Here is a 7490-nt window from a genome sequence, read left to right as displayed (position 1 = left end):
ATAGTTTACGAACAGAGACTTCGACTATTCACCATTCAAACTGGAAGTAAAAGAACGGAACAAATCTTTCTTAATGACTTTAGACTTTGGATCTACAGACTAATAAAAGAGAAAAAAGCTAATGTTCCATGTGAGCAATATCTGACGTGTAATATTTAGATGAGGAAAGTTTAAAGACCACTTGGATTGCTTCTAAGTGTTATCACAGTGCTGTAATTTGTTTAGGTGGTTAAAAGTTTGTTGAAACAACCGAATTCCATTTCTAGTATAGATAGCCATGAAGATTTGATTTGTCATAGAATCATTTAGGTTGGAAAAGAGCTTTAAGATCATCAAGTCCAACCATTAAACTAACTCTACCAAGTTCACCACTAAACCATGTCCCTAAGTGCCACATTGACACATCTTTTTAAATACCTTCAGGGATGGTGACTTAACCACTTCCCCGGGCAGCCTGTTCCAATCCTTGACAACCCTTTTGGTGAAGAAATTTTTCCTAATATCCATTCTAAACCTCCTCTGGCGCAACCTGAGGCTGTTTCCTCATCGCTTGTTACTTGGAAGAAGAGACCAACACTCACCTCTCTACAACCTTCTTTCAGGTAGTTGTAGGGAGCGATAAGGTCTCCTCTTAGCCTCCTCTTCTCCAAGCTAAACAATGCCAGTTCCCTCAGCCACCTCTCATAAGGCTTGTGCTCCAGACCCCTCACCAGCTTCGTTGCCCTTCTCTGGACACGCTCCAGCACCTCAATGTCCTTCTTGTAGTGAGGGGCCCAAAACTGAACACAGCATTTGAGGTGTGGCCTCACCAGTGCTGAGTACAGGGGCACGATCACCTCCCTACTGCTAGCCACACTGTTCCTGATACAGGCCAGGATGCCGTTGGCCTTCTTGGCCACCTGGGCACACTGCTGGCTCATATTCAGTCAGCTGTCGACCAAAACACCCAGGTCCTTTTCCACCAGGCAGCTTTCCAGCTACTCTTCCCCAAGCCTGTAGCGTTGCGTGGCGTTGTTGTGACCCAAGTGCAGGACCCGGCACTTGGCCTTGTTGAACCTCGTACAATTGGCCTCAGCCCATCGATCCAGGCTGTCCAGATCCCTCTGCAGAGCCTTACTACCCTCCAGCAGTCAACACTCCCACTCAACTTGATGTCTTCTGCAAACTTGCTGAGGGTGCACTTGATCCCCTTGTCCTCATCGTTGATAAAGATATTAAACAGAACTGGCCCCAGTACCGAGCCCTGGGGAACACCACTTGTGACCGCCGCCAACTGGATTTAACTCCATTCACCACAACCCTTTGGGCCTGGCCGTCCAGACAGTTTTTTACTCAGCAAAGAGTGTACCCATCCAAACCATGAGCAGCCAGTTTCTCCAGGAGAATCCTGTGGGAAACAGTGTCAAAGGCTTTACTTAAGTCCAGGTAGACAACATCCACAGTCTTTCCCTCATCCACTAGGCAGGTCACCTTGTCATAGAAGGAGATCAGGTTAGTCAAGCAGGACCTGCCTTTCATAAAACCATGCTGACTGGGCCTGATCACCTGGTTGTCCTGTACATGCCGCATGATGGCACTCAAGATGATCTGCTCCATAACCTTCCCTGGCATCAAGGTCAATGTCAATGTCAATCCTGAGTAATTTAGCTGAACAAGAGAGTCAGCAATGATTTTTCTTTTCTTTTCTTTTTTTTTTTTTTTTAAGATACTGTGCTTTTGATGGTGGAGTAGTAAATATATTGGTTTGCTAAGATGTGTGTTACAGTCCTTCATGTGTTGTGTCTTGGATCTTATCTGTTCCCCTGCGCTTAACACAAAGGATAAGCCTTGGAATTCAGCTCTTGTTGTGATATTCTGAGGAGCTCTGGTCTGATTTGAGGTCCATCTCTAATTTAGAAACTGTAATACAGGGGCTCTTTTTTCCTTTCAGACTAGAAGTAGTGCCATTGATGTTGATGAGGTGCCATTATAAACCAGTACAGAGCTCAGCTGTAACAACCAGCCTTTAAAATACCGTAGATCTTCTGCTTGTACGTTGTTATTGGAACAATGCAGAATACCTATAATGTTCTGAAATCTTTTCTTTCTACCTATGCTTCAGCTCAAGCCTTGACTGAGTCAGTTTTGTCCCAATTAAAGACCAGGCTGAGTATAAGAAGTTCAAGATGTGGCTTGTTGTGAGATAAGTGTCCAATGCTTTTTGTGATTTAATTCTATGGACTTCATTAGATGCATAGCTTTAAAAGACCAAAGGATTATGCTGTCTGATAAGTACTGGCATGGTTTTTAATTTCCAAAGTCATTGTACATATTTCTTTAGAAATCCGTTGAAACAGACCACTGGAGCTAAATTTTAGAAGGCTTTTGAGATCATCATAGTGCAAGATCACAGAAAGACATTGCTTTAAACTGAGGATTTAGATTTTAATTAAGCCTCTCTTGTTGAAGTTACTTATTGCTGATGAAGGCATTTGTGTTTTGGTGCCTAAAAGTAGATTCAGAAATTTGGGGACTGTGATTGAGGTCGTTTCAGAAGCACATGTGGCTTTTGAGGGTTGTGCAGATAAAGAATTGTCAAATTCAATTTTGTGCCAACTGAAGCTACTGACCTTGAAAAAAGCCATTTGTTTAACTAAAAATACGTAGGTGTATATTGCAGTTCAAGGAAATACATCGAGGAAAAAGGTAGTGATATTCAAATTCAGGAAATCAGTACTTACTGTAGTTATAACCCCTGGGTCATGTTTAGTAAGGGTTTGGAATGAGGTGAGTAAATGACTTTGTCTACCTGATTAATCAGTGTATGATGTGCGGGTGTGTAACGTGCTCTAATGCACATACGACATTTACACTGCAACAGACTTGCAAAAGGGATGAATTTGATACTTTTTGATTTAGCTACAGCAAATATAATTCACAAAAGGTACTTTAGCCTGTGGGAAGTCCTGAAAAATCACTGAAGAGACTTGTCATAGTGAGGACTTAAGCACAGGCATTTTACTTGATTTTTCATTGTGTTCAGTGGGGCTTCTCCTGTGTTTTAAGCTAGCATGTTTACCAGATTTAAGTTGCTACAGACAGAGAGGACTCTACAATAAATACATTACAAGAACAAGGTTTTTTCTTGGGTTAGAATGGCAGCAGGGTAGGTGGTGGATTAGAGGACCTGAACTTGCAGCTCATCTTGCAATGATTCTAATGGCGAATGAATTCAAGATGAAATGTATCACATAAAATTCTACACTTTCGATGACCTTGTGGTTTAATTGCAATCACCTAGTTACCTTTGACTGATAACACTACTAGATCTTATGCAGCAACCCACTGAGGTGGGTATTGATATACTGCTGAGTTATCTCAAGACCTGTGTCCCATCCCTAAATGATTTGGAAAGGACCTACTGCCCATGTTGCAAACTTTTTGTAGAAGATTTCAAGCCATAGCTGGGGCAGATGACTGTGTTTTGTCAGCTGCCTATTCAGGGCAGGCTCAGACATAGATACAAGTCACAACTTCAGTTTCAGAGCATGTGGGATATTTCATGTGAACAAGATAAAATGAGACTTGGTCACTGTACCAGTAAACCATGCTGGATTTGTTCCTGATGTCCAATGAAGAATATGTGGTGCTGAAAACTTTGTTAAAAGGAAAAAAATTACTGAAAGAGGGAAAAAAATACAGAATAAACAGAATGCAAGAAAACAGAAAACATTCATGCTGGCTGGAAACAGGCAAGCAGCCTATTCTGCCTTGGTAGTTTCATGACCTTTGTCACCAGTGGTATTGGACTACCTGTGAGGTATTGATTGTGTAAAAGTTTGAAGGTCAAAGAAAATTATTTGGGCAGAAAAAAATGCCAGTAGATGTTTGGAGCAGCCATTGGTAGCCCCATTCTGCAGGACACTGCTGGTACCCTGCGCAACACTGAGGGCACCAAGTGCCATCTACTGCTTCTCCTGGATCTTTTGCTGGTATCTGAAGTTGTTTACGTAGGTTGCTGGAGAATTTGGAACTTCTTCAGCTGTTCTGGTTGCATTCAGTTTCAAAGCAAATTAAACCACCCATCTTGCATAAAATGCATGTTGTGTCTGACGGTGAGCTGAGCAGAGGAGCATGTCCATTGCTTCACAAAGCTGCATGTGTTCTTTCAGTTCTCACTGGAGAACCAAGAGAAATATTTGAAAAGCAAACAAACAAAAAAACCCAAGGAAATAAACAAAACTAGTATTGCATTCATTCTCCCCCATCACCTGCCAGACTTTTCTATCCAGGAAGAGAATTTCTACCCTGCCTATATTGTACATGATGCAACTTCTGGCTTAGATGTAGAGAGATGAACAGCAGTAACACTGAGGCAATCTCGCACTTCACTGCTAGTGGTACTTGCCTCATCGCTCAATTACTGTTATACTGCATCCCATATACCCATTTGTTTTCTTTTCAACTGAAGTGTGATAAGCAATACACGACAAGCTGTAAAATCTGACCTGCCCTGAGTTGCAATATATATTGAGTCCAAACTCAGGATGCCATTGAAACAATTAAACCAAAATGCTCTGATTAATCAGGATTATTTAATTACAATCTGGTGACAGGCAAAGAAGTTGGACCCAGCAGAATAAAAGAGGAGTAAGAGGAAAGTGTAGTGTCTGAGGTTCAGGTGTACTGCCACTTGGTGACAGCATGGTCTCAGTGTGCCCTTCAGTACCAAGGAGGGACTCCTGTCTGTTACAGTGCTGCAATAGCTCTTGCTCTGGTGAACCTTGCCAATGCCTTGGTTAATGGGCCGGACACCTTTGAGCTTGTTGTAGCATTTCAAGCACCTTGGAACGCTTCCTGCCCACATGGCAGCAAGAAGCTGGGCTCAGCTATCCAGATTGTCATCAACAGTCTTTTCAGACCAGTCATCCTTAGGTAACTTTATCCTGGCTTTTGTTTATGCGGATTGTGTTCGTGATGCCAAGAAGTCTCTTAATGCCTTCATCTGTCAGGTTCGGCAGGAGAATGTTGCAGCCCTATTGGACCAGATTGTTCAAAAGCAGCTGAGGTGGAGTATGTGTTCCTGTGGTTTGCTTTTTTTTCCCCCCAGTCCTGTGATTCTGGGGTTCTTTTATTTGAGTATAGTGCTCGGACCAATGTCTTCCCAATTTCAGTGGGAAGTGCTGACATAGGAGAAGGTTTTGCTTAATATCTGACTCAGACTTGCATCTGTCATCCTTGGTAAGACCCAGTTTGACTGCTGCTTTCCAGTAGATGCAAAAATACAGTGTTCCTTTTCCAGGCTTTTCTGGAGGAATGCCTGGAGGAGCCAGGAGGATTTTATCAGGGAGCTCTATCCACTCTGACATGTTTCTTCTGCCACTGAGCTGACAGGTTATTGCAGTGCACACATCTCTGAGCATGATACTCAAATACTTTCTCCCTCAGTAAAAAACACTGAAATTCTAGTGACGCCCCAGTGCTCCTGCCGGTAGTTACTAAAATGACATGAGAGTTTGTGACAACAAGCTGGGAAATTTGGGGTGGGGAGGAGGTTGAAGATTGCTGCTTCTGTGTGTTTTTTGTGTTAGTTAACACAGTGTTAACACGGTGCTCCTCTGACTTCTCATCCACTTGTGGTGAGACCAGCCGTTGATGTGGATTGCTTCTGCCTGTGCCAGATCTTGAAGCATATTGCTTATGCTATGAAGTTGTTATTTTCTGTTAGGAAGTGGGAGGGAAGGGGGCTTGTTTGTCTGTTAATTATAACAAATGACAGAAGGGAAAGCACTTAACAGCAAACCCAGGCAAGTAGTGCTCTTCAGCAGTACTGAACTCGAGCCCTCAGTGGCTGCTGCTGAAGGCAGTCAGCTCTATCATTTTTTCTTATGAGGAGCTGATTTCTGTTCAGGGTGTTTCCTACAAAGAAGTATTTTCTAGAAGATAACAGTGTTAGAGCTGGTTGGGAAGGGGTTTTCTTTTGTCTCTATCAGTTTCGGAAAGATGACTGAGCTCTATTTTGCTTGGAGGATCTTTCAAACCTTAAAAAGCAAGAGGACAGTTTTAGCTGAACAGAATTGCATTATTTTTTCTGAAATGTTGAAGCACAATGTCTTGGCACTTTCCAGCTGGGCTTGGGTGTTTTGCAATATGATTTGCCACAGTTGATACAAACCTGAAAAATACTTTAACTAGTCAGAAGCAGACTGTGTCTTCAGCCCCAATCTTGTACATCCTGGAATGGCACTTCAGGCACTAGCTCATGCTGCCTCGAGTAGCTTTTAAGCCTGAGGTGGCTATTTCATCCACACCACAGTGTGCACTGCCAAGATTAATCTCTGTACCAGGGGAAAATACTGTCTTTGAGGTCACATGGAGCTCCTGAGTGTTGCTTCTTCTTTGGCACACAGCCTGCTCCTTTCTTAATCTTTCAAACACAACACCTGCCATAGGATGGTTTACCCCAAGACTGTGCTTTAAGCTTCTCTGACAGCAATCACAGCATTTTGACTCACTGTGTAGCAATCCAATGAAGGTGCTTTCTGGTAGAAGTATGCGATAGGAAGGCAAATGCTAGAAAATATTCCTGCAACACCACATCTCTGTTTATAACTGGTAACATCCAACTTAAAACCCTCCTTGAGGCAATTGTGGCATCCAAGCAGGGCCCATGTCTGTATCATATAATGCAATCTGTCCCTTTGGTTGCAGGAGCGTGCAATAAATGCTATAAAGTCTATAAATGTCAAATCAGCATCATCAGTGAGAAATGGGTCATTAATTATATGAGCATTTGGCAGATAATTCTGAATAACAGAGGAACATGTGAACAGTGTTAATCTGTTCATTCACATTGTAAAGACTAAAAACTGCTTGAACATAGTAAGCAGTATCTGCTCCATATGCTGTGTATACTCCACAAAAAAGACTTGTTCTGTGATAACACCCTTTGTCGTCCTCTTCTGGGTGCTGAGATCCCAAGCCTACTCATGTTTCAGCCCATGGTGTAGAGCACAGGTCATTGCAAGACTTCCTCCTTATATGCATCCACGTACCATACTTCATTTTAAACACCCACTTATTGTTGTAATACATTTGTTGTAAGTAATATCATTAATTATTTCGTATTAGAGTAATACATCCAGATCCCAGCTTGTTGACCAAATGTAAGGAGAGGGTCTCATATTCAAAGGTAGAGCAGGAACTAATGTAGAAGGTGTTTGACTTCAGCCTCCCAACAAAGCTGGAAGAGAACCCAGGGCTCTGGAGATTGTGCCAGGTGCTGGAAGCAATGAGTCTTTCTTTACTTTCCTTCTCTTCTATTTCATTCAAAAGTGGTGCACACTGGTGCTTTTAAATTTCTTTTTTCAGATTAAGTTTTTGCAAGAAGACACATTAGGAAACACTTTTGTAACACCCAGCTAGATTTCATCTCATTTGCATTCTCTTTATCTCCAAATTTTGCAATCCATGTTTGTTTTAAAAAACCCCAAACCGATGGTGTTTTCTGG

The sequence above is a fragment of the Gavia stellata genome, chromosome 9 (genome assembly GCF_030936135.1).
Source record: "Gavia stellata isolate bGavSte3 chromosome 9, bGavSte3.hap2, whole genome shotgun sequence".
NCBI lineage: Eukaryota > Metazoa > Chordata > Aves > Gaviiformes > Gaviidae > Gavia > Gavia stellata.
Note: the sequence above shows the minus strand (reverse complement) of the source record.